General features: G+C 45.3%; 1 long non-coding RNA gene across 1 annotated transcript in view; it reads right to left on the minus strand.

Annotated features, from left to right (window-relative positions):
• Nucleotides 1-21,943, minus strand: part of LOC127008907 (uncharacterized) — a 32,033-nt gene extending 10,090 nt beyond the window's left edge. Inside the window, exon 1 of the long non-coding RNA XR_007761450.1 lies at nt 21,821-21,943. This is a non-coding gene — a long non-coding RNA (uncharacterized LOC127008907). The remainder of the gene's footprint in view (nt 1-21,820) is intronic.
• Between the last annotated feature and the right edge of the window lie 4,748 nt (nt 21,944-26,691).

The following is a 26,691-nucleotide window of genomic DNA, read 5'->3' on the forward strand; positions in this document are numbered from 1 at the left end:
CCTCTTAAGCCTCAATGGGGAGATTCAACGATGCACTCCTTTGGACCCTTTTAACCTTTCCCAGAATCTATAAAGAAGTATTTCCTGATGCATAAACTTTGGTAAACAAGCAAATATATGACGCAATACAACGATGCCATCCTTTGTACCTTTTCTACCTTTCCCAGAATCTATAAAGAAGTATTTCCTGATCCATAAACTTTGGTAAACACGAAAATATATGGCGCAATACAACGATGCCCTCCTTTGTACCTTCCATGCCTTTCCCAGAATCCACTAACACGTATTTCCTAATTCACAAACTTTGGTAAACGCGAGAGAGTGTATGACGAAAATCGATTTAACGAAACTGACTTAAGTGGGCGGTGTGAAAAGACTTCTTACTTAAAATTTACGTCAACTTTAAACGTCAGAGTTAAAGAAAAAATACACCTGCGGGGAGGAGGAGGGTTCACCTGGGCTCATTAAGGCGGCAAGACTCTCGCACACCTGTAGTACTGAGTCACGGCACGGCCAGGTATGTGTACTGCGCGGCCCCCGGCGGCCTCGTGGGAGCAAGAGTCACGAAGTTATGAGCATCAACAGGTAGCTCAGAGGCGGGGACGCGAGGTTGAGGCGGTAAACAACTCTAGGGGGGGGTGACAGTGTGGCTAGCGTGGACGTAGTGTGGGGGAGGTTGGGGGGGTGGGGGAGTGGAGGGACTGGAGAGGTGGTGTGTATATATATAGTTAAGTAAAGTTGGATGCATGCGGTAAAGCCAAAGGTAAAAGCACACTCACCTATACATAAGAACATTACTACCATACCAAGCCATTGTTTTCAAGAGGGGAATATTAAGACACCTCACTATCTAGTCTTGGACCTATTCGACTATCTATCAAATATTCACAGGAGCAGCGCCAGCGAGCTTCTATGTTTCCTCTTTCTTTGCCCTTCAACTCTCTTCTCTCGTGTACAACAATACCATGTCGTTCCCTTTAAATCGGAAGGCATATATACGTTCAATGCACCATGTTCGTAAGACTTTAACTATTGCTAGATTTTAATTTCCTCTCTCTCTCGTTCTGCTTCCCTTCCCCAATCCCATGTCGTTCCTTCTATAGCAGAGGCCATTATATGCGTGCAACAGACAATATTCCTTTGACTTTAACGATTGCTAGTTTCATTTCCTCCCTCCATCTGCTATCCTCCTTTTCTCTCTCCCGCCCTTCCCTTCTTTCTCTCTCCGCTACACAGGAACACGAGTCTCAACATTTCCTAAGGGCTTCCATCCTCCCTCCTGCTCCGCCGTTCACGTCTCCCGCCCTTAACCTGGTCGCCGTCCCGAGATAAAACACTTTTCAAGTCCATGAATGTTTAAGAGCTTTGGGGGAGGAAAAAACCTAAAGTGAGTTAGCGCCGAAGAGCCACAAACTTGGGCCGCCCTCCTCCTCCTCCTCCTCCTCCTTCTCCTCCTCCTCCTCTCCGCGCCGCGTTTTATATTTTGTGACAAGTTCGGCGGCGCTGGTGGTGGTGCTGGAGACAAACAGTTCGATGCGTACTAGAAAGGGTCGTGGCGGTGAGGGGGCAAAAATAATGTATAGATGTGGATGGCATTGTTATTTGTTTATTTTTAATGCGAGGGTTGAATTGGGGCAGCGCTGTGTACGGATCGAATTTATGGTGATTGCCGCCTCACACACACACACACACACACACACACACACACACACACACACACACACACACACACACACACACACACACACACACACACACACACAATTATTGAATGGTGAACGTAACAGGCCTTTAAGCAAACACACACACACACACACACACACACACACACACACACACACACACACACACACACACACACAGAAATAAACAGCGCCACACTAAAAAGCAGTCCTCCCCGCCCCCCACCCGCCCCCCCTTGCAGACGGCGTGTCGTAAAACAGAGGCCAAGAAGCCGATACCTGCCGGCTAATTAACCTGGCGGGCCAATCTCGACCTTCGGGTGGAGGCGCGGAGGAAGGTAAGTCCCACCGCTGAAACCACGCGACTCTTAAAACATCTATATTGCTCCTTTGGCGGTCCGTCCCCTTCCTCCTCTTCTTCCTCTTCCTCTTCCTTTTCCTTATTTTGTTCTCCCTTTTCTGTCGCTTCTACTTCTCCTTTTCCAACGATCAATCTTTTCCTCTGTTGTCTTTTTTTTTCTTCCTCCTTCTTCTCTTCCTCCTTTCTCCTTTTCTTCTTATTCCTCCTCTTCTTCTTTATCTTCCTCTCCCTCCAGTCGCTTCTATTTCTCCTTTTCCCACGACCAATGTTTTTTCTCTTCCTTTTTCTCTGTCGTCTTTTTCTGCTTTTTCTTTTTCTTCTTCCTCCTCTTTATTGCTCCTTTCTCCTTTTCGTCTTATTCCTCCTCCTCTTCTTTATCTTCCTCTCCCTCCAATCGCTTCTACTTCTCCTTTTCCAACGATCAATGTTTTTCCTTTTCCTTTTTCTCTGCCGTCTTTTTTCTTCTTCCTCCTTCTTCTCTTCCTCTATATTGCTCCTTTTTCCTTTTCCTCTTATTCCTCCTCTTCTTCTTTATCTTCCTCTCCCTCCAGTTGCTTCTACTTCTCCTCCGTTTCCATCAGTAAGTCCTCCTTCAGTCACTATCCTCCTCCTCACTTCCTCTTCTCCTCCTCCTTATTATTATTATTATCATTATTGCCATTTCTCTTCTTCTCCTGCTCCTCCTTCTTCATCTAATTTTCCTTCAGCTTGTTCTTCTTGTTCCTCGTTTTCTTCTTCTTCTCGTCCTCCTCCTGCTGCTCCTCCCCCACCACCATTAACTTCTCTTCCCCTCCTCCTCCTCGTCCCTCCGTCACTCCCCGCTATCTCAGGTATGTCGCCCAATCAGGTATTATTAATTACTCCCAAGATTGATGACGGGGATCGACTTTTCACGCGCGTTCCCTTGATTGATGAAGAGTGGCCAGTCAGCCAGCCAGCCAGCGCGTCCTGAAGGCGGCGACGAAGGGGACGAAGAAGGGAGGAAGGGGAAGGGAGGACGACGAAGAGAGAAAGACGAGGAAGGGAGGAATGAAGAAGGGAGGAGGGGAATGATGAGGGAAGGAATGGGGAGGTAGGAGAGGGAGGATGAAGAGGAGGGGAATGATGAGGGGAGGAAAGGAAGGTAGGAAGGGAGGATGAAGAGGAGGGGGAGGGAGGAAGATGAAAGGTAAAGAGGGAGAGAGAGGAGGAAGAAAGAAAGAGAGTGTGGTTTCCTTTCCTCCAATATGCTCCTTCTTTTTTTCTCTTTTCTCCTTCTTTATCTTTCCTGCAGTGAGGGACGAGGAGGGGGAGTAGGAAGGAGGGGGAGAGGGGGAGATAAAGGGTTGGGAGAAAGTGGGAGAGAGGAGGAAGAGAGGAGGGAGTAGTTTTTCTTTCTCTAATATATTTTCACCTCCTGTTTCTGTTTTCTTTTCTTTTTTCTCTCTCCTTTTTCTTGTACTGTGAAAGACCCGCCTGTCACCCTACCTGCCTCTCCCCTCACTCCCTTCTCACTCACTCTCCTCTAAACTCCCCCTTTTTCTCCCTCAACCGGTCTCTCTCTATGCGACTCACACACCGCTCTTCTTTTTTTCCCCATCATCTTCCATCCCCCATCATTCATTCCCCTCTCAAAATCTCATCCTTTCCACTCCTTTCTTTCACATTTTTAAGTTACTCTAAATGACATTCCCTTCATCTCTCCTGTCTCTCATTAGTCATTCCTAGCGCACAACTTCCACCTCCCTTCTTTTTTTCCCATCATCTTCCGTCCCCATCATTCATTCTCCTCTCAAAATCTCATCCTTTCCACCCCTTTCTTTCACATCTTTAAGTCACTCTAAATCACATTCCCCTCATCTCTCCTCTCTCTCATTAGTCATTCCTCGCGCACAACTTCCACCTCCCTCCACTCTTTTTTTCGCTTCCCTCCATACCCACCACCTCCATTTGAACCACATCCTCTTTCTCTCCCCTGCAAACGTTCCTCTTCCTCTCCCTACCAACCTCCTCCTTCAATCTCTCTGCTCCGTAATTGACCCCTCTTTCGGCCACCTCTTCGGATTCTTTACAGGAACAGCAAGTAGCGGGCTTTTTTTTTTATTCCTTTTTTTGTGTGCCCTTGTGCTGTCTCCTTTGCTGTAAAAAAAAAATCACTCTGTCGATCATTGCCTCAGCCTTCTCTCACCCTTCCTTTCCTCCCTCCCTCTATCTCCAATACTTACCCTTCCCTTCCTTTATCTCTTCCTCCTGTACCCTCTTCTTCGCACCTTGAACCACTTACAACCCCGTCCCCCTACTTTCCCCTTTCAATCATCCTCCCCTGTAACCCTGTCATCGTATCCCTTGCCTCACCCTTCAGCCTCCCTACCTTATACTTTCGTCTCTCCTGCTCCCTTAAAGCCCTTCAGTTCATCCCTTGCCTTAACGTCTGTCCTTCCTAGAGTACTTTCCCCTCTTCCTCTGTTCCCTTTTCCCTGTCCCTTCTTCCTCCCGTTCCATCTTTATCTTACGTTCATTTTGTGCCTCACGTTCCTCTTTTCGTCGTCTCTACTTCCTGTCCTTTATATCCTCCGTTTCATCTCCTGTCCACCTTTATCTGTCCTTTTCCTACCTCCAGTTCTCTCTTCTCATGTCCTCTCTACTTCCCGTCTCCTCTCTATCTCTCATTCCTCTTCCTTCCGTTCCCTCTGCCTCACGTTCCCTCTACTTCTCGTCCCCTTTGCCCTCTTCCCCTCTCTACACCCCCCGATCCCTCTCTACCATGCTCTCTACCCTCCGTCCCCTCAGCACTAAATCATCCCAGAGAGTCCGCGGGAGCCTCGACGTGACGGATAACTCGTGTTTTTAGCGACGGGGGGAAGGAGACGGAGGAAGTGAGTAAGTACGTTCCCGGACTGTCATAGGTTAGCTTTATCATTTACTTAGTTCGTCGTTTATAGAGGAAAGTAATAGTAATGATGATGATGATGATAATAGTAGTAATAATAGTGGTAGTGGTGACGATGATGTAGGTGAATGTAATAATAATAGTAGTAGAGAAGGATGATGATATAGTAGGGTATTGATGATGATGATGATGAAGGGTAATGACTATGAGAATACGAATTAGACAAATAGATAGGTGGAAGAGAATAAGGAAGAGGAAGAGGAGGAGGACGAGGAGGGGGATTGAAGAGGAAACAAAGAAGAAGAAGAAGAAGAAGAAGAAGATGTAATAGTAGAAGAAGAAGAGGAAGAAGAAGAAAAAAGAAGAAAAAGAAGAAAAACAACAACAACAACAACAACAACAACAACCTTCACTCCTGTACTACCATTACAATCATCATCATTGTGTAGACGGACGCGGAGTCGCTGTTTTCATCTCGTCTTCTTAAGAATAATAGATGCAAATTTTATGATCGTATTAAAGTCTGATTCAATTATAAAATATTAACCTAGTTTCTTCCCTTTTGTTCTTCAATCTTTTTTTTCAATTGGTACTTTTTTCTTCTTCTGATTGTTCTTCTTCTTCTTCTTCTCCTTTTTGTCTTCCTTCCTCTTCTTCTTATTATTATCTTTCTTAATCACGTTTTTTATTCTCCTTATTATTATTCTCCTTCGTCTCTTCCTCCTTTCCCTCATTCATTTTCTTCTTGTTTCTCGTTTTCTTTCTCCTACTCCTCCCCTGCTCCTCCTCCTCCTCCTCCTCCTCCTCCGTCTTCACATCCCTTACATAATACAAATATTTTTTCCCCAACAAAACATCACTGGACAATAATAGCACTAACCCCATCCGCCTCCCTCCTCCCCCCCCAAAAAAAAAATAACGATATTAAAGAAACACACAATATCTTTTGTCTTACGTCGCAACAACAACAAAAAAAGAAAAACAAAAAAAATCTTACCCACAATCGAGAGAGAGAGAGAGACATAAGGCTGCTTCCCCTCCCTTCCCTGGGACTAACAGGTGGTTACGAGTGGTCTCAGGGGACACGAGGGGGGGAAGAGGAGGAGGAGGAGTGGGGTGAGGAGGCGCACGACTGCTCCAACTAATGGCAAAGGTCTTGGGAGAGAGAGAGAGAGAGAGAGAGAGAGAGAGAGAGAGAGAGAGAGAGAGAGAGAGAGAGAGTGGTCTTTTCTGGGTCTGCTGTGTGGTAGTTTGAAGAGCCTAGCGACAGTTTGACATCTTCCTTTCCCTCCAATCGCTTCTACTTCTCCGTTTCCATCAGTAATTCCTCCTTCAGCCACTATCCTCCTCCTTCTTCCGTCTTCTCCTCTTTCTTCTTATTATTATCATTATTGACATGGACGTGAAAAAAATAGCCACTCATAAGAACTCGAATCATCCCCTTTGTGGGCTTTGGTAGTATATGTTGTGAGACCCGAAAGCATCTGAATATACGAGCCTCAAGTCCACACAAAGGGATCTAAACCAACAGTTCTGCCCTCTTGAAAGAATCACCATCGAAAGACCAACATTAGAACACGTATATTTCTTCCCATTTTCACTCAGGGTCGGAAAAATTAAAGGTGGCACTTGTTTATATTCATTTCCCGTTTTTTTTCCCCTTTTCATTAGTCGGGCCTGTGGTAAATGTGCGTGCATTGCGTTTCTTGCGTGAGGTGGCGGGTGCAAAGCAAGGCCAAACAACGCAAATACGGGAGCTTGGTGTAATGAGAAGGAAGAGAGAACGTTCATGGTGTGTGTGTGTGTGTGTGTGTGTTGCATGTGGAGAAAGGAATTGTGCTGCTTGGTGTTGCAAGGAGGGAAGATTTTTTTGCAGGCAGAAGAAAATTGTGTCGAGTACAGTGGAGTGGAGTGTTGCGTGCTGCCCGGATAAATGGGACTTAATTCAGTTTTGTGTTGCGAGGAGAGTCTAGTGTGAGTGTGTATGTTTCTTTTTGTGTGTATGTGTGCGTGTGTGTGTGTGTGTGTGTGTATGTGTTCCAGGAAAAAGTGCAGTCGTGTGTACATATAATTCAAGAGGATCGAGTGTTACTTAAAAGACAAGAGAATTATATATTGTGTTGTGTGTTATGTTAAGAATATTACATTGTGTTGCATCAAGTGGAGTAGTTCGTGGATGTGTTGGTATTTGTATTGTATGGAGTGGATGGAGAGTATTGTGATATGCAGTGTGTTGTATGTGTTGTTGAGTTGTGTGTTGTGGTATGTTGTGTTGCGTCAAGAAAGAATGATACACAGGGGAACACTCTCTCTCTCTCTCTCTCTCTCTCTCTCTCTCTCTCTCTCTCTCTCTCTCTCTCTCTCTCTCTCTCTCTCTCTCTCTCTCTCTCTCTCTCTCTCTCTCTCTCTCTCTCTCTCTCTCTCTCTCTCTCTCTCTCTCTCTCTCTCTCTCTCTCTCTCTCTCTCTCTCTCTCTCTCTCTCTCTCTACTACTCTCTCTACTACTACTCTCTCTCTCCACTAATTCTCTTCAACAATAACCACTACCAAAACATCCTCCCTTCAACACCACCATTAGCACCACCACCACCATCACCAGTACCACCACCACCATCACCACCACCACCACTAAAGACGTCCACTTCCTTACTTCCAGCTTCCTCTTTTATCCCAACTCTCCTGCGGCATCCCTAACTAATCTTTTACCGGGACAAAACCTCTTTCTTGGCGGGGAGGCGGAGGAAGGGGAAAGAATAGGCACCCACTCACACCTCACACTCACACCTTTTCTTCCTCTCAGGCGTAAAAGCAAGGTATAAATTCACCTCACTCACGCAGGGAAGGAACCACACGAGTCCGCCGAGGTAGCAGAAGTGATGGGTACAAATCTGTTTCCCTTCTCGTCATCCCCTTGTGTCGGCTTCCACCTCTCACGTGTACTACTTCCAAATGCTAAAAAAAGAACATTAATCTGGTTTACATGGGTGTTTTTTCCCGGTCTTGGTACAGAGGAAGGCTCAATCTAATACCAGGGTCATAAAAGTACCGCTGGAAATACCCAAGACTCTTATACGAAAGCCTTGTCAAATGTATGTGATTGGCGACCGATCTAAAAGACGGGGAATGTTTTGAGTTAGCTTTTTCTCCTTCTTCCTGAACCTCTATTGCCAACACCTGAGGGTACGGGTAGGGAGGGATGGAGAGGAAGGGAGAGGAAAAACGGTGGAACTAGCAAGGGAGAGTGTGATGATGATGAGATGGGAGAAAGAGGGGGAAAGAAAGTGCTTGGAGAAGGGAAGACTTGTGAGATGAAGCGAGAAAGGAGAAGAGGGGAAATGAGGGGAGAGAGAAGATGAGGGAAGGTTTTCTTATATGGGATGCTGGAGATAAGGAGAAAAAGGGGGAGAGAGAGAGAGAGAGAGAGAGAAATGATGATGATAATGAGACTTGGAATGTGTGTTGAACGGGTAAAAAGAAGCCCGTCTCTCTCTCTCTCTCTCTCTCTCTCTCTCTCTCTCTCTCTCTCTCTCTCTCTCTCTCTCTTTCTCGTTCCACATTAATTAAAACACACCAGACGCTTTCAACCAAACAAGAATTTAACGTCGGCAACACGTGAGAAAAAATACGATTAACACACACAATTTTGACCCTTTTTATAAGCACACTCGAACACACACACACACACACACACACACACACGCACACACATTCATCACATTACAAAGGCGAACTGCTTTTCCTCTCCGTCTCAACGCTAAAGAAAGGATGACGGAACGAAAAAATAAACTCCCATTGTCTCCATTCACACAGACTCCATCAATCTTGCAGGCAGGTAGAAGAAGATGCAGAATGGATGATGCGACGAAGAACAAGACGCGGACACGACGCGGACACGTATGAAAGACAAGGATTTCATTTTTTTTTTTTTATCTACTTAGTTTCGCTTTTCGTTACATTTTCTTTCTTTCTTTTTTTTACAGCAAAGGAGTCGGCTCAAGGGCAACAAGAAGAGTGTAGAAAAAAAGCCCGCTACTCACCGCTCCCACAACAAGCAAAAATAAAGAGTGGCCAATAGAGAGGTCAATTTCGGGTGGAGAGGTGTCTTGATGCAGAGATATATATATAGATAGATAAAAAATTACCGTTAAGACATAATTATCAACCTATAGAGATAAAACTAAGAGAGAGAAACGAAAATAGAGTAAGAGAAAAAAGGAGAAGAACGGAAGAGATACAAAAAGAGACAAAGAATTTCACATAGATAAGAGTGATAAATATTAAAAAAAGAGAATTAGAGACAGGAAGAGATAGAAACGGAAACACAGAGAGAGATGCATAGTGTTTCAAAGAGATGAAAAATGAACAGAGAGACAAAGATGGACAGAGAAAGAGAGAGGTACACAGAGACAGACAGACAGTGATACATATATTTCAAAGATGGGAAGCAAACAGACAGACAGACACGGACAGAGAGAAGGGAGATAAAAAAAGGGGAGGCAAAGTGGAGGACGTGAAGTAGGAGTGAGGAGATGATGGAGGCTGCGGAAGTGGAGGAGGAAAGAGGAGAAAAGGAGGATGTGGAAGATGTGGAGCGAGGTGGAGGCGGTGGAGGCTGTAATGAACTACTCTTGAGGACCCGGTCGAAGGTGGTGAGGTGAGTGGAGGAACAGATCACTGAAGATCAATAAACACCACCACCACCACCATCACCACCACCACCGCTACTGTCACCACCACCACCATCACCACCACCACCACCACCGCTACTGTCACCACCACCACCACCACCACCGCTACTGTCACCACCACCACCACCACCACCGCTACTGTCACCACCACCACCACCATCACCATCACCACCACCACCACCACCGCTACTGTCACCACCACCACCACCACCATCACCACCACCGTCACCACCACCACCACCACCACTACCACCACCACCCCTACCGTCACCACCACCACCACTATTGCTACTACCAGTCACTGCTCTTTGTCCTTCTCTATATTCCTCTCTCTCTCTCTCTCTCTCTCTCTCTCTCTCTATCTCTATCTCGTTGCTATGCACATCTGGCTCGCGACACAGCGGGTGACTAAAGTACTAAAGCTCTCTCTACTTTCCTTTTTTCCTCTCTCTCTCTCTCTCTCTCTCTCTCTCTCTCTCTCTCTCTCTCTCTCTCTCTCTCTCTCTCTCTCTCTCTCTCTCTCTCTCTCTCTCTCTCTCTCTCTCTCTCTCTCTCTCTCTCTCTTATCTACATCACCATACATACCCTTGAACCACTTTCCTTCCTCTCTCAACTACTTCCACCCCTTCCTCACCTCCCCATCGCCCCCCTTTCCTCCCCTACACCTCCCTCCTTCACACCTGCCTCCACTATTACCTTCCTCTTCCTCTTGTAACAGTACCAACCTTATAGAGAGTAATAATTAGCGCTCGTGTAGCCCATTTCACGCTCCTTAACCGCTGCCCATTATATATACCCGTTTTTGGCTCCGTGCATAAACTCACTCATTAGACTTGGTAAAAACGCATAATAACCTCTTCTTGCATGGCTAAGGTACGTTGATTAGTACTCTGATAACGCATAGGTGGGGAGTTTGCTTGTATAAGTGTTCGTCAATGTTCTTTATCTGCGACTCCGTTTTAAGTCAAGGTTATTCTAATGGCGAAGGAGGCGAGTCACGGGAAAATCAAAACAGGGAAAACTGAAGTGGAAAAGAACAGGAAGCTAAGTGAGGTAGGGAGAACAAAAGTAGAACAGGAGGCTTAGTAAGGTAGAGAGAACAGGAGGAGGAGAACAGAGGACAAAGTAAGATGGAGAACAGGAGAAGAGGACCAAGAGACTAAGTGAGTTAGAGAGGACTAAGGAAGAACAGGAGGCTTAGTACGACAGAGAGAACAGGAGGAGGAGAACAGAGGACAAAGTAAGATGGAGAACAGAAGAGGAACAAGAGACTAAGCAAGGGAGAGAGAACAGAAGATGATGATTAACCGGCTAAGTAAAGAGAGAGAGAACAGGAGAAGAACAGAAAACAAGGTAAGGTGGAGAAAAAAAGATTAAGAAATGGCGAGAACAACATGAGAAGAAAAAGACTAAGTAGGTTCTGTATATATGAAGGAGAGTAATCCATATAACCTTTGCAATCTATAGGGACCCCGTGCTGTGTTGTGACCCACGCCTCGATAAACCTCACTACGAAAGACCGATCGTAAGAAGGCTTCCCGAAATTGACCTATCTTTCGGCCACTCCTCTTGACTCTTTTGTAGGGGCAGTGAGTAGCGGGCTTTTTTTTTTTCATTATTGTTTCATTTATTTTTGGCCCGCCCATTAACAAGCCGGCTTTCCATTCCTTTCTTTCTGGCATTAATTTACTTCTGTCTATTCCTTTGTGTCTTCTCTGCATCTCTTTACGTTCTCAAGAGTAAGCAGGACTCCAGTATCTCCCTTTTCTTATCCATAAAACTATCTATGTATACCTGTCATTATTGTCTATCTACTCTCTACCTTTCCGTTCCTTTCCTTCTTCTACTATAAACTATTCACTCCTTTCCTTTCCTTTCCTCTACTGTAAGGAAAAAAAAGTAAGGGTCGCCAAGTACAAAAGTGATGGCACGTCCCACTCCTTTTTTGCTTCATTCGGTCACCAGGTATTTTTTTTTTTTACAACAAAGGAGACAGCTCAAGGTATACATCTGTTTACACCTCTTGCCTTATACACCGTGGAATGCGAAGGGTAGAACGTTTATATATATGAGACTTACAACCTCTCAAGTGTTTTTGTTGCCGTGGGTTAGCGTGTTCGTGTCCGTGTTCCCCGCTACTCCACCACTCGACGCTAAGTACCAGGTAATTCTCGCCTTTCACACCTTGCATGCAGGTACACCGTCGGATTGCATGGTCTTAACGCTCATTCACAACGGGTTTTAGAGGTTTTGAAGTGTAAGTTTTATTGGTTAGGGTTCGGCGCGGTGAACTTCCCGGGGCTGTTCTCACCTTCCACACCTGGCCCACCCGTTTACCTGTACGTAGATTGATGGGATTTAAAGGCCTCAAGCATGTTTTTACTGAGGTGGGTACTGCGGCACTACCTTTCTTTCTTCTGTGTGCGTGCAGATATGTGTGTGTGTGTGTGTGTGTGTGTGTGTGTGTGTGTGTGTGTGTGTGTGTGTGTGTGTGTGTTTACAGTAAAGGAAGCAGAAAAATATAAGGAAAATAATAATGAGAAGAAGAAAAAGCCCGCTAATTACTGCCCCTATAAAGATGAGCTTAGAAGAGTGGCCAAAAGAGAGGTCAATTTCGGGAAAAGTTTGTGGATGTGAGTGTCAGTGTTGTAGCCCTGGCTGTATACCTCCCTTCTCTCCCTGTGTGTGTGTGTGTGTGTGTGTGTGTGTGTGTGTGTGTGTGTGTGTGTGTGTGTGTGTGTGTGTTCGAGGTTTGCACACGGATGAACGCAATTAGTGGCAGATCTGAGGGTTCATAAGTGATTCAGAGCGCGAGTTTTTCATTTGTCGTAACTCGTAAAACATCCGGTAATTGTTGACATAAGCTCCATGGCGCCATACTTTCCCCGCATTGGTGGATTCGGAACCTTTAATACTGCTACACGTTAATACTACAAGTGCACCTTTCTCCGTAGCTGTCCGGTTCGATTTCCGCGGAAGGGATTCGATCTAACTGATAAAATACTATATACGGAGGCTAAATACACCTTTACGATATGAAGGTACAAGACCCAATTAAAGCGACGAGGCCACTCAGACAGGTAAAAAGGGAGAGCGTTACTCCTTCCAAAGGGCAAATTATACTCCCTTCGATAAGATAAACACGCATGCAGGAACGGTGCAAAGGGGCGAGTCTGCCGAGGGGCGCTCCTGTAGGGTACGCACGCTCGCTCCCATGATGTGTGACTATTGTAGAAGGGAGAGTCAAGTGGGAGGTGAATCGTACTAGTCAATAAGTCGCGATAGAGAAGTAGAGGTACGTATTTAAACCCTACCAGTACTTCCATGTCAAGGGTATGACTATTGTAGAAGGGAGTCTGAAGAGGGTGGTGCATACTCAGGTCCAATAGTTGCAATAGAGGAGAAGTGGAGGTATGTAGTTAAACCCTATTAGTTGTTCGATTTCAAGGTATGACAATTGAAGAAGGGAGTCTGAAGAGGGTGGTGCATACTCAGGTCCAATAGTTGCAATAGAGGAGAAGTGGAGGTATGTAGTTAACCCCTATCAGTTCTTCTATTACAAGGTATGACTATTGTAGAAGGGAGATTGAAGAGGGTGGTGCATACTCTGGTCAGTAACTCGCTATAGAAGAGACGTAGAAGTATATATTTAACCTCTATTAATACTTGTACGAATGCAATATGACAAGTGAGACTAAAATTATAGGTGTGGAATTATGTATGTGAACTCTAACAATACTTTTTCGGGAGACTAAAATTAGTTTTTTTTTTTTTTTTTTTTTTACGTTATTGCCTATTGTGCCGGTAGGCATCTTCCCGGTGGGGCCTGATGGTCGGCCCAAGGCTTCTTCCAGGTGGGGCCTGATGGTCGGCCCAGCCCGTTCTGGCGCAGGCGAGTGTTTATAGTGGCGCCATCTTGCATTGGCTCATGCTGCCCCCCGGAACTCGTTCTTGATTCGCTTGGACGGCTTCCTCTAGAGTCCGGGTTGATGGGTGGTCTTCAGGACAGCATGTGGGTAGTTTTAAGCCACTCGGCGGTGACTGAAAAATCCGAATGTGGATTGGACTGCAGGCAGAGGATCTCTTTATGAGACAATGGCTGGAGTTCCAGGGTCCTAGTCAGCTGGACCGTGCCTAATTATTTAGGCCTGCGGTGTAGAGGAGTGTGGCGACCTCTACACTAATAAAAGCCTCCCTGGGAACCAGTTGTCGGTGTGAGCCCCCCGTCCTCCCTCTATCGACGGTACTCCCATCTCTATTCTGCATAACAGCTGGTTCTTGTTTTTTCCTGAAAGATATCTTCCGTGGGCCATTTGAGGTTGTACCTCCGGCTTCTAGGTGGAGTTTCTGAGGGTTTATCTTATACTCAAGGAATATTTCAGTCTTTTGGTCTCTCAGGAAGGGCGTCTGATACTCTCTAGAGTTGGTGGAGAACACCTGGTGACAGGTGCCACTGGCCAGGCCTCGAAAGGGTCGCAGAGTTGGGTTAGACGTTTCGGAAAGTGGGAACGAATTGCTGGTTCCTCTCCTCCCTTGCCAGCTCTGCTCTGTGTGACTACGCCGGCCCCGTGTTATGGGACAAAACTTCGAGGACAATAGCTGAAAAGCGCCGGGTTGTGAAAGTCTCTCTCGTGACCGAGGCTCAGGACAAGCGATTGGTCTTTGAGGCGTTTTCAAGACCCTGTGGGAGCGAACTCCCAGTGTTGGAGGCATCTAACACAGCAGTATCTAATTTCCATGCACAATTTTTATACAATTCAATTTATGGTCACAATTTAAAGTATTTCGAAAGCGCTTTTAATATTTGCCCAAACTGTTAACTCGCTTAAAATTCAAAAAATGCCTTCGAACCTTAAGTGTGACGTCTGTCCGGACGTTTTGCAGCTCAGTTCTTCCAGCTGAGTAAAACTTGCCGCCTCTGCGTTCAAAGATTACATCTACAGAAGGCTGTGACTGAGTGGAAAGTCAAGCACAATGATCTTGAAAAGAAATTTGTAGCCCTTCAGGAATTTGTTTTAACAAATGTGGCAGTGACTCCACTATCGATGGTGGAGGCCTCCACTGAGACTGTGCCCTCTCCAGACGACCCTCCTGCTTCACGGGAGGACGTGTTACCTGCCTCACAGGTTGACTCCCAGCCTGCCTCACAGGATAACCCCAGCCTGCCTCACAGGCTAACCCCCAGCCTGCCTCACAGGCTAACCCCAGCCTGACTCACAGGCGAACCCCCAGCCTGCTTCACAGGACAACCGCCAACCTGCCTCACAGGCTAACCCCCAGCCTGCCTCACCGGCAAACCCCCAACCTGCCTCACAGGCTAACTCCCAGCCTGCCTTACCGGACAACTTCCAGCCTGCCCCACTTAACGCTTCTCTTCCTGCTTCACAGGATGTCGGATTCCATTATGTAAGGAATGGAGCCAAACCGAAGCAGGCAACCAATCATTTACTGACCCTCACTACCTTCAATAGGTTCCAGGTGCTGGCAGACACCATGGAGGATGAGTTCGAGACTCGCCTAGTTGGGGACTCCATGGTGCGTGGCCAGCTGGTTGAGTTCTGTGGTCGTTCATCAAACGGCCGCAGAAAACGTTACTGCTATCCAGGTGCCAGACTGGACGACATCACCGCAGCGTGCGATGATGTCACGAGAAATGCCGACCGAAACACCCTCTGAGTCATTCACGCGGGGACAAATGACGTAAAGACAACCCGTTCTGAGGAACTGCTTGAGAAATACCGCCGCATGATCAAGCAGTATAAACGTAAAACGGATGCCAGTAACATCATAATCTCAGGAATCCTCCCGAGGGTCGGTGCCGAATCTAGCTTTTACAGTAAGGCCTTCAGCACAAACAACAGACTTCAGTCCCTTTGCTCACAAGAAAACGTCCAGTTCGCTAACTTGTGGAACAATTTTTACTACGATTCGGACTTGTTCCTTCCTGATGGCATTCACTTAAACCCTGTTGGAGCAGCCCGTTTCGGGAGGCTGCTCTGTGACCAAGTGGCTCTTCGAAAGCCAAAAACGCGGAGGCGAGAACACCAGCAGCTCCACCGTAAGGGTGCACTCAACCCGAAAACTCCTGACTCGAATCACATTAAAGCTTGCTATAACCGCTCGTAGCCTACGTAACAAATTTGAAGACTTAGAAGTCCTCGCAGCTACAAATCATTATCACATCATCGGAGTCACAGAATCTTGGATAGACACTTCAAATAGAGATTTCATTGCGGAATATAGATTACCGGGTTATACCATTTTAGTCATGAAAGAGAGAACAGACAGGGTGGAGGCGTTATCTTTATATCCACAACTCTCTCCATCCAGTATCCGTGAAAACAGATATTATAACCAATGTAGACACGGTCTTCATTGAAATTAAAATAAATCTCGTAAAATAGTAATTGGACTTATCTACAGACCGCCAAGGCAGATTCTTGATATCGACCACGCATTAAGTGAAGTATTATTAGAAACAAGTAGCAGTTGCGAGGCAGTAATTGTTGGGACTTTAACTTGCCAGTGAAAAGATGGGGTGAACCGTTGAACTGTCATACAGGGCTCGACCTGTACACAAATTTACTAGAAAGTGATTTACATCAACACGTTCAAGAACCGACTCGGGAAAATAATATACTTGACCTTATCTTTTCAACGACAGCTGATCTAGTTAACGAAGTAAATGTTGGTCCAGTTTTAGTTCTAGCGATCACCGAACAATCACATTCAGCATCAATATGAAAGAAAGTAAAGTAACTCCTAGTAAAGAAAAGGTGCCTGATTATCAGAGAGCGAATTTCGTAAGACTCCGATCAATTCTAAATAATTCTGACTGGACTGAAATCACGGCGGAAACAGATATTGATAAATCTTGGGGGGCCTTCACCACAATATTGAACAATGCCATAAGCATATGCGTACCCTATCGTAACAGACGTTCAGCTTCTAAGAAGAAACCCAAATGGTGGAATAACGAAATTCAAAATAGCCTATCTCTAAAAAACGCGTATACAGTAGGTACATATCATCTCAGAGCGAGGCTGACAAACTAGAGTTGGACAGAATTCGCCGCGAAACCAAGAAATTAATAAAACGAAGCAAGAAAAATCTTGAAGAATATATAGCGGAAACAAGTAAATCTAATCCTAAAGAATTTTTCAGCTATGTAAATAATAAAAAGTCACTCACTTGTGGTATCGGACCGCTTGCTAATGAAAATGGTAACCACACGAACGATGAAATTAAATGGCTACAATCCTAAATAACTTTTTCGCATCCGTATTTACCGACGAAGATTGTTTATCACCACAACCGCCGGAGGTTAGAAGGGCCGAAAAGATGTTAAGTGGCGTGCTCATCGTAGAAAGTGACATTTTACGCACAATTGAAAAGATTAAAGTAAGCAAAGCTCCTGGTCCAGACAAAATTACCCCTAGGGTCTTAAAAGAAATCAAACATCAAATTTGTAAACCGCTCTCCATCATATTCAATAAATCTTTAACAGCTGGAAAAGTTCCGTCGGATTGGAAACTTGCAAATGTCACACCAATTTTCAAAAAGGGGGAAAAGTCTCATCCAGGAAACTATCGACCAATTAGCCTGACATCTATTGTTTGTAAGTTAATGGAGACTATCATTCGCGACAATATGGTGAAATTCTTCGAAGAAAATAATATAATAAATAATTCGCAACATGGCTTCCGTAGTAAACGTTCGTGTTTGACTAACTTACTTGATTTTTTTTAACTATATTTTTGAGGTGTTCGATGAAAGCAGATCAGTAGATATCATATATCTGGATTTTCAAAAGGCATTTGATAAGGTCCCCCACCAACGATTGCTCAGCAAACTACTGGCGCACGGTATCTCGGGTAACATTCACAATTGGCTTGCGGACTGGCTCTCTGAGCGGAAACAGAGAGTAGTTCTAAACGGTGTTACATCTAACTGGCTCGATGTCAAAAGCGGCGTACCTCAAGGATCAGTGCTTGGCCCCATGCTCTTCTTAATTTATGTTAATGATATCGATGATGGGCTCATTTGCAAAGTATCAAAATTTGCTGATGACACTAAAATTGCTAGTAAAGTAACTGCGATACTCGACGAAGAAGCTTTACAATCAGATATAGATCGACTTGCACGTTGGGCCAATCAATGGCAAATGAAATTTAACGTTGAGAAATGTAAAGTGTTGCACATCGGAAAAAATAACAATTGCGTTCGGTACGTAATGAATGGCCAACAACTTTCTGCAGTAAGTAAAGAAAAGGATCTTGGAATCACTATATCAAGCGATTTAAAGCCCGGTCAGCATTGTTCAGAGGTAGTTAAAACTGCAAACAAATTGGTTGGCTTCATCGGACGAGTCTTTAATAATAAATCGGAAAAGTAATATTAAACTGTATAATTCGTTGGTTCGACCCCGTCTAGAGTACTGTGTACAGTACTCTACTACAGAAAAGACATAGAAAAGTTGGAACGGGTCCAACGAAGAGTAACAAAGATGATTCCTAGGTTGAGAAATTTATCATATGAACAAAGGCTTAAAGAAGTAAATTTATTCAGCCTATCAAAACGAAGAATGCGAGGCGATCTAATAGAAGTGTTTAAAATGTTCAAAGGATTCAGTGATATTAATGCGGAAGATTACTTTACAATTGATCGATCAAATAGAACAAGAAGAAATCACAATTTGAAGATAAGTGGTAAAAGATTCTCGTCGCACGAAGCTAAACACTTCTTCTTCAATCGAGTTGTTAATGTTTGGAACTCTCTACCTTGTGATGTCGTTGATAGTACAACAGTTACGGCCTTCAAGAATAGATTAGACAAGTGTTTTGAATCCAACCAGCAACTAAGATATTACTCATTGTCGTAATAACGTTAAGTTCTTTCGAATACTGGTGTCCTTGTCCGCTTTTATTGCCCGGTTAGTGGTAGCAGTAATGGTAGTTCTTTCCTCTTTCCTACATAAATTCCATGCAGTTTTTCCATGCTGCATGGTTCTTTTTCCTTTCCTGCCAGCTTTGGCTGGAGGGATTGGGGGGTGGGGAGGAGCCTTCGCCTTTGCTGTCCTTCATCTTCCACCTTTGATTAGATAGTTAGTGTAGCTTGTCACAAACAACCTCGAAAGGACCAGCAGGTCTGCTGTTGTTTGTTCTTCCTTTGTGTTCCTTTGTGTTCCTTTGTGAACCCGCGTCGTCCATCACGCGGAGAATGTGGGTCCAGTACGCTATCACTTCGGCCACCGCCTACCCGGTGTGGAATTATGTATGTGAACTCTAACAATACTTTTTATTAAGGCAGTACAATACGTGAGAGTACAATCAGAAGTGGAGTTGTATGTTACCTCAACCAATACTTTTCCCAATGCAATATGACATGGTAGAGTATAACTAGGCATGTGTGTAGGAAGTCTATATTCAACTTTTACCGATACGTTCATTATACAGTGCAGGAAAAAGACAGGCAATATAGGTGAAAGGCAATAGCTGCAGGTGAACGTACAACCAGGTGTGATACAAAAGAAAAGAAAAAAATAATAGAATCTTCCCAGAGAGCGAAAAGACAGAAAAAATGGTGCGCTGTGAAGTCTTTAAAAAATGCAACAATACAGCAACAACACGAAGCGATATAAGACACAGTGGGACCAATGGATAATGCTTTTACTTCGACGTGATCAAATTAGCGAATCTTTTTTTATTATTTCATCGACAAAAGAAGAGAACACGGAAGTTGAATCTGAATCCACATGCACTAAATCCCTCCCTCCTCCCTCCCTCCCTGCCTAAATCCACATCCACTCAAGTCCTCTCTCCCTACCTATCTACCTCTCTCCCTGCATGCCTCCCTCCCTGCCCTTCTCCCATCCTTCCCTACCTCTCTCCCTGCTTACCCGCCTCCCTCCCTGCTTGCCTCCCTGCCTTCCTTTCTCCCTTCCTTCCCTGCCTTCATCCCTGCTTGCCTCCCTGCCTTCTCCCTTCCCTTTCTCCCTTCCTTCCCTCCCTGCCTTTCTCCCTTCCTTCCCTGCCTTTATCCCTGGTTGCCTCCCTGCCTTCTCCCTTCCTTCCCTGCTTGCCTCCCTACCTTTCCTCCCTCTCTCCCTGTTTGCCTCCCTCACAATCTCCCTTCCCTCCCTACCTATTTACCTACCTCCCTTTCTCTATGCTTGCCTCCCTCTCTCTCCCTCCCTCCCTCCCTCCCATACCTATTTATTAACATCCCTTTCTCTCTGCTTGCCTCCCTCCCTCCCTTCCTGTCTCCCTTTGCCTCGACACAGCGGTTTTGAAGCACTGTTGTTCCCTTGGCGACCAGCGCTCTATGCAAAGCAGGCGCCGCGCAGAGTGAGGACGATAAGTAGATTACTCACGCGCCCGAAAAATATCGAGGCGCTAAATTATCCGTGAAACTAGGACGAGGATAATGCTGACGACGGCCTATCTTTTATCTGGACCAGCGACGGACGTGATTATGGGCGACACACGCACATACACACACACACACACACACACACACGCCACACACACACACTCATATATGTCCTCCCTTCATCTTTTTGCCCAGTATTCTGTTTTCTTTCTTTTCCTCCTCCTCCTCCTCCTACTACTACTACTACTACTACTATTACTACTACTACTACTACTATTACTACTACTACTACTACTACTACTACTACTGCCCCACCCACCCACACACCCACACACACACACACACCCACCCACACACACAGAAGAATGAATATATATGATTAAAAGAAAGTCTGCATGGGCGGAAAAGGTAAATGAAGAACAGTAACTAGCGCAAAATAAAACTATATAAAACAAAATAAATTAAAAAGAACGCACGGAGGGGGAACTATCAGATGTAAAATTCGCCTTTTCTGGATGGTAAAGCAAACTCACTATAAATAAATTCTCGCGTGGTGTTCTCATGATTCTCTGGGCCACTAAAACTACACAAACCTGACCAAACTAAAAGAAAATGATATTGTTATCTCATCTGAAATTGCAACCAAACCTCGCTTCAACGAATACCCAATCCCTTAAAATTGTAACCTGTCTCCCTTATTAGTGAAAATCTAACCCCTTTAGATGCAAACATAGCACCCTAAATATGGTAAACTATGCCCCTTAAAATGGTAACCTATAGCCCCGTTAGTATATGGAAACTTAACCACCGTATATTGAAGCCTAGCCCCGTAAGTGGTCACCTGTCCTCCTTATGCATAAAAAATATATATAATAGACTCGGTAATAATAATAAGAAGAATCTGAAAATAATTTACTAATATCGTCAACGGTGTACGAATTTAAGTCCTCTATTAGGCTTTCGTACATGATGATGATTTATTATTTTTTAACTATATATTATTTAGAGAAGAGAAGGGGAGGGAAAGGAGGGACAAGGAAGGGAAGAGAATGGAAGGGAAGGGAAGGAAAAGGTTGGGGAGGGAGGGAAGGGCAGAGAAAAGTTGAGTAGCAAAATTTGATCAAAGCGAATGACGAGAGAGAGAGAGAGAGAGAGAGAGAGAGAGAGAGAGAGAGAGAGAGAGAGAGAGAGAGAGAGAGAGAGAGAGAGAGAGAGAGAGAGAATATCCACCTGACAGACTAACTAACTAGACGAGGAGGTACAGTAGCGTGCGTGTCAGGTAAACTGTGTTCCCAGCATCCTCATTTTCTTAAAGAGGGAAGAAGGGAGCTAATCTTACGACACCATGAGACGCTGTTTGGGTGGGTCACGCCTACACACACACACACACACACACACACAAACATGTACACTTCATTACCTTCATCGCTGTCGTCTTGTTACCTCCAAGTATACATTCACGTGCCCTTCAAATAACGATGATTTTGCAGTGGAGAGAGAACGAAACAATCTCTTATACACGTACGAAACAGGTATACACACGAAACAACCACACGCACACGTCATTACAGTAATCAACACAAGGTTCATTTCATTAGGCACCAAAAACGTTAATTGTCACGGGTTCACACACATGACACACCTGGTAATCAAGTCACGTGTATACTCAGGCAGGTGTCGATTCCAGTCTTCCATTCATATACAAAACCAAACGACTGACACAAACAATCACAGTCAAATCACGTGAGAAATCGCATCTTATTTCCTCTACGACAACCTTTTTAAAACCCGCCACGGACAGCCTCTCTTCTAACACACGGAGGCATGGATTATTGAACTTGGCTACATACGTTTAGGTTCAACCACGTTCGCTATCGAGTCAACACCCTGGCAAGTCGGGCAGCATCACGCCTCCCAAGTAACGGAGAGAGCACCAGCAGGGCAGTCTATCCCCTACCGAAGCTTGAATCACACTGAGGCTTGATATTATGGGGACCGGCATTACCCCTCGTCGCTGGCTGGCCCCGCCCACCCCTCGCTCACGCCCACAGAGAGAGAGAGAGAGAGAGAGAGAGAGAGAGGGGGGGGGGGGAAGGAGTTAGACAGCCACCCTCACGCCCATCCAGCCCGCCCACCTGTACGCCCACTTTTGACATGCTTAGTTAACCTGTTTCACTATTTCTTTTTTGTTTCGTTTTCGTTTTGCTTTCTTTTTCAAGGTGTGGGATTCTTTTTTTTTTTTTGAGGGGGAAGTGTTGTGGAAATATTTTGAGTGTAGATGGTGAGTGTAGATGGTGAGGGGGGGGTGAGGGGGGCGAAGGGGGAGGGGGTAAGTATTATCTCTCTATATAACTATCTATCTATCTCTTTATCTATCTATCTGTCAACAATATTACCATCACCACTACCACCACGACCATCACCACCACCATCACCATAACCACCAACTTCCCTTTCTAATTTCCTATCACCATTATCCCACCACCATCACCGACACCATCATGAAGCTTCCCTTTCTAACTCCCCATCACCACCGCCACCACCACCATAATCACCCCTTACACAACCCCCATACACCACCACCACCCTCTTACATCACCACCACTCCGGAAGCACACACCACCATCACCACCACCACCACAGTTTTAACCTCAGCCACCTCCACTTTCCCATCACCCCCTCCACCACCACCACCTCCACCCCCACCCAGCCACTCTCCGCCCAGCGCCTCGCATCCCTCGCCTTTATGGATTACTGTTGGAAATACTACATCTTGCTCAAGGCGCTAAGGAAGAAACACCGTCTTCAGGGGAAACTAAAGTATTCTCTCTCTCGTCTCCTCCTGACACGACGAGCTTCCTCTTCTTCAGTACTCACTCTCCTTTCTTTTCCTTTCCTCTCTTTTCCGTCCCTTAGTTCACAGACACGGATGATTTTAAAAGACCATCCCTTCCTGTCCATCCCTTCCTTCTCTTTTCCTCCGTTGAGACTTACAAGCACTTTGGAGAACTAGCATCCAGAGACCTTTAGAAGAGCAGCAAGATCATGTCCATAAGCTAACTCTCTCTTCCTTCTTTTTTCTTGCCTTCGTTCACACACACACACACACACACACACACACACACACACACACACACACACACACACAAAGGTAATTTAAAGAGAAATTAGTGTCCAGAGGCATTTAACAGAGCAGCAAGATAATGTCCACAAGCAAATACATAAATCCCGCAGCGTCAAGGAGACACAATAATAAGATCGGGCCGAGTAAACGCCTTTAAGTGTTGCGCCTTTACACTGTGGTTCTCTCCTTATCCTTCGTGTTGATTAAATCTATTATTCCGCCTAACCAGTAGCCTCCGCGTTCTCCATTATCCTACATGTTTATTATTACCGTGATAGTCCACGTTCCCACACACAGGTACTTGCACGAGAGGCTCCCATTATAAAAGTGCCAATTAGGGCCCTCCAGAAACCTGTTCAATAAAGTGGACGAGGAGGAAGAGAATATCACTGCGGAAATGTTCTCATCAAGGGCGATCGCTCCCACGAAAAGGTTGGCTGCTCGTAAACGCCTGCCCGGCTCTTTGTTGGCCTATAATCAAGTGGATCTCACTCACTCACTCTCCCAGGACCGGTATTCTCTGCAGACGCTTCCTCCCTTTACATCAACTATCTCTAAAATACTGAAAGGAAATCAATCGGGTCCTCGTGAGTTATTTTTTTCAGTATCATGGCACAGAAGGGTCAGACTACCACTAGAGTAACTAAACTACCCCTGGAAATGCCCTAAACTCCCATGAAAACCTTGTTAAATATGTGTACTTGGGTGACGAAAGTTTTGAGAAGACGAACGAGCCTTAGACCGGATTTTTGTGAGGACAGTGCGCTGACTGATACGGCGAGACGCAGTAAAATAGGTAGCCGATTAAAAAAAAACTGGCCGTGCGGGTTGCAAATTGTGATGGGGTGGTTGTGGGGTCTGAAGCTTTATGGGCTGAGAAGAAGAGGACTTAATGTGCAATACTGATGATAAAAAAAAAATAATCATAACAATGTAAGGATTAGTGAAAATCATCAAGCAATGGATGAAAATATACAAGCAAATGTAAATACAGTTATAAAAGGGAAAGATTATAATTTACAACAGGAAAACAAAACAAGGAGAAAGAAGAAATGAAAAGTAATGACAATAAGTATGTTGGTAGAAGGGTAAAGCAAGTGTGTGTGTGTGTGTGTGTGTGTGTGTGTGTGTGTGTGTGTGTTGAGCCGTCCCTTACAGACTCGCCTCCGCTGTTTACTCTTCCTCTCCTCCTGATGAATATACCTCCCTCAACCTCCCCCCTCCTCCACCCCTTCGCTCTTTGTCCCTCACCACTCACCCTCCCATAACTCACACAGATACTCACCTCATCACCCAAATCCACAGCTTCATAACATCATCACACACAGTTTTCTCATCATCACTCAACAGCATTCTCATCCTCACAGCATCCAGTTCTCATCTCTTGTGCAGTCTTTCCACATCACTCAACCTTGCAATATGTTCATCCCCCTTCCTTACTTCCATCTTCACATCCTCATCTTGTTTTCTCCTGTTCTCCATTCACTCTGTTCGTTTTTCAATAAATATGTTTCTTCCTCACCATCTCCCTTCCTCAACATTCTCCTTCCCCTCCTCTTCCTTACTCCTCACTTTCATCCTCAAATTCATCACTCACTCTTCTCTCTTCCCCCCCTATTCATCACTCCTTCTGTTCCTTCTCCAATAACTCCTTTCCTCCTAACCTATTCTCTCCTTTCCTCAACTTTCTCCTTCTCCTCCTTAATCTTTTTTCTTCTCCTATATATAACTCTTTTTCCACTCTATCCTCTCCCCTCCCTTCTTAATTAACATCATCATCTTCATCCCAATACTAACACAGTCTCAACCACTCTTGCCATGCTCACAAGACCACCATAACCCGATCAGGCTCTCCACCACAATGCTATATACGCTCCACCATCGGCGATCACAGGAGCATACGCCTTTCTCCCGGCAGCCACACACACACACACACACACACACACACACACACAACGCGGAATCACCATAATAACAATGCCACGCTCCCAATGCAGTAACAGTCGAGGGTGCCATCAGTGCCAACCGTGATGCACTTAGTGGTTAGATATCCCGCGCCTAAGTAGTACTGAGAGAGAGAGGAAAGAAAAAAAGAGTGTATTCCTGCTTACCAGTTCTCCTCCTCCTCCTCCTCGTACACTACCTCTTCTTCCTCCTCCTCCTTGTACACTACCTCATCTTCCTCCTCCTCCTTAGGAGTCCTAGTGAGCGCTGACCTCCGTCCTAGGGCTCAATGCATTCAGGCTAAAAATCGGGCAAACAGAGTACTAGGTTTCATCTCAAGGAGCGTGAGCAATAGGAGCGCTGAAGTCATCCTCAAACTTTACTTAGCACTAGTTCGACCTCATCTCGATTATGCAGTTCAGTTCTGGTCCCCCTATTATAGAATGGATATCAAGATGTTAGAATCTGTACAGAGGAGGATGACGAAGATGATTCAGGGGGTGAGGAACTTGCCTTATGAAGACAGGCTAAAGCAGTTAAATCTACACTCTCTAGAAAGGCGAAGGGTGCGAGGAGACTTGATCGAAGTTTATAAATGGATGAAGGGATTTAATAAAGGGGATGTCAATAAAATTTTGAGAGTGAAAGAGCCAGGTAGGACGCGTGGCAATGGTTTTAAGTTAGACAAATTCAGATTCAACAAAGACATAGGCAAGAATTGGTTCACTAATAGAGTGGTGGACGAATGGAACAGGCTTGGGAGCCATGTTGTGGGTGCCAATACCATAGATACATTCAAGAAGAGGTTAGATAAAGCCATGGATGGTGAGGTAAGGTGGGGTTGAGTGTACAGGAGCTGCCTTGTATAGGCCAACCGGCCTCTTGCAGACTCCTTACGTTCTTATGTTCTTATGTTCTTATGTTCGTACACTACCTCTTCTTCCTCCTCCTCCTCGTACACTACCTCATCTTCCTCCTCCTCCTCCTCCTCGTACACTACCTCTTCTTCCTCCTCCTCCTCGTACACTACCTCATCTTCCTCCTCCTCCTCCTCCTCGTGCACTGCCTCTTCTTCCTCCTCCTCCTCGTACACTACCTCTTCTTCCTCCTCCTCCTTGTACACTACCTCTTCTTCCTCCTCCTCCTCGTACACTACCTCTTCTTCCTCCTCCTCCTCCTTGTACACTACCTCTTCTTCCTCCTCCTCCTCGTACACTACCTCTTCTTCCTCCTCCTCCTTGTACACTACCTCTTCCTCCTCCTCCTCGTACACTACCTCATCTTCCTCCTCCTCCTCGTACACTACCTCTTCTTCCTCCTCCTCCTTGTACACTACATCTTCTTCCTCCTCCTCCTTGTACACTACCTCTTCCTCCTCCTCCTCGTACACTACCTCATCTTCCTCCTCCTCCTCGTACACTACCTCTTCTTCCTCCTCCTCCTCCTCCTCCTTCTCTCTTGCTAAACTCGACTTGACTCTCCCTTCCACGTGTCTAACTTCCGTGCCTTCCTTCCCAGCAGTTATCCTCCTCCTCCTCCTCCTCCTCCTCCTCCTCCTCCTTCTTCTTCTCCCCTTCCTCTGCTTCCTCATACTCCTTCTCCTCTTCTTTTTTTTGTAATCTTGACTACTCTCTCCTTTCCGCATGTCTAATT

This window comes from Eriocheir sinensis, chromosome 39, assembly GCF_024679095.1.
Source record: "Eriocheir sinensis breed Jianghai 21 chromosome 39, ASM2467909v1, whole genome shotgun sequence".
Taxonomy (NCBI): domain Eukaryota; kingdom Metazoa; phylum Arthropoda; class Malacostraca; order Decapoda; family Varunidae; genus Eriocheir; species Eriocheir sinensis.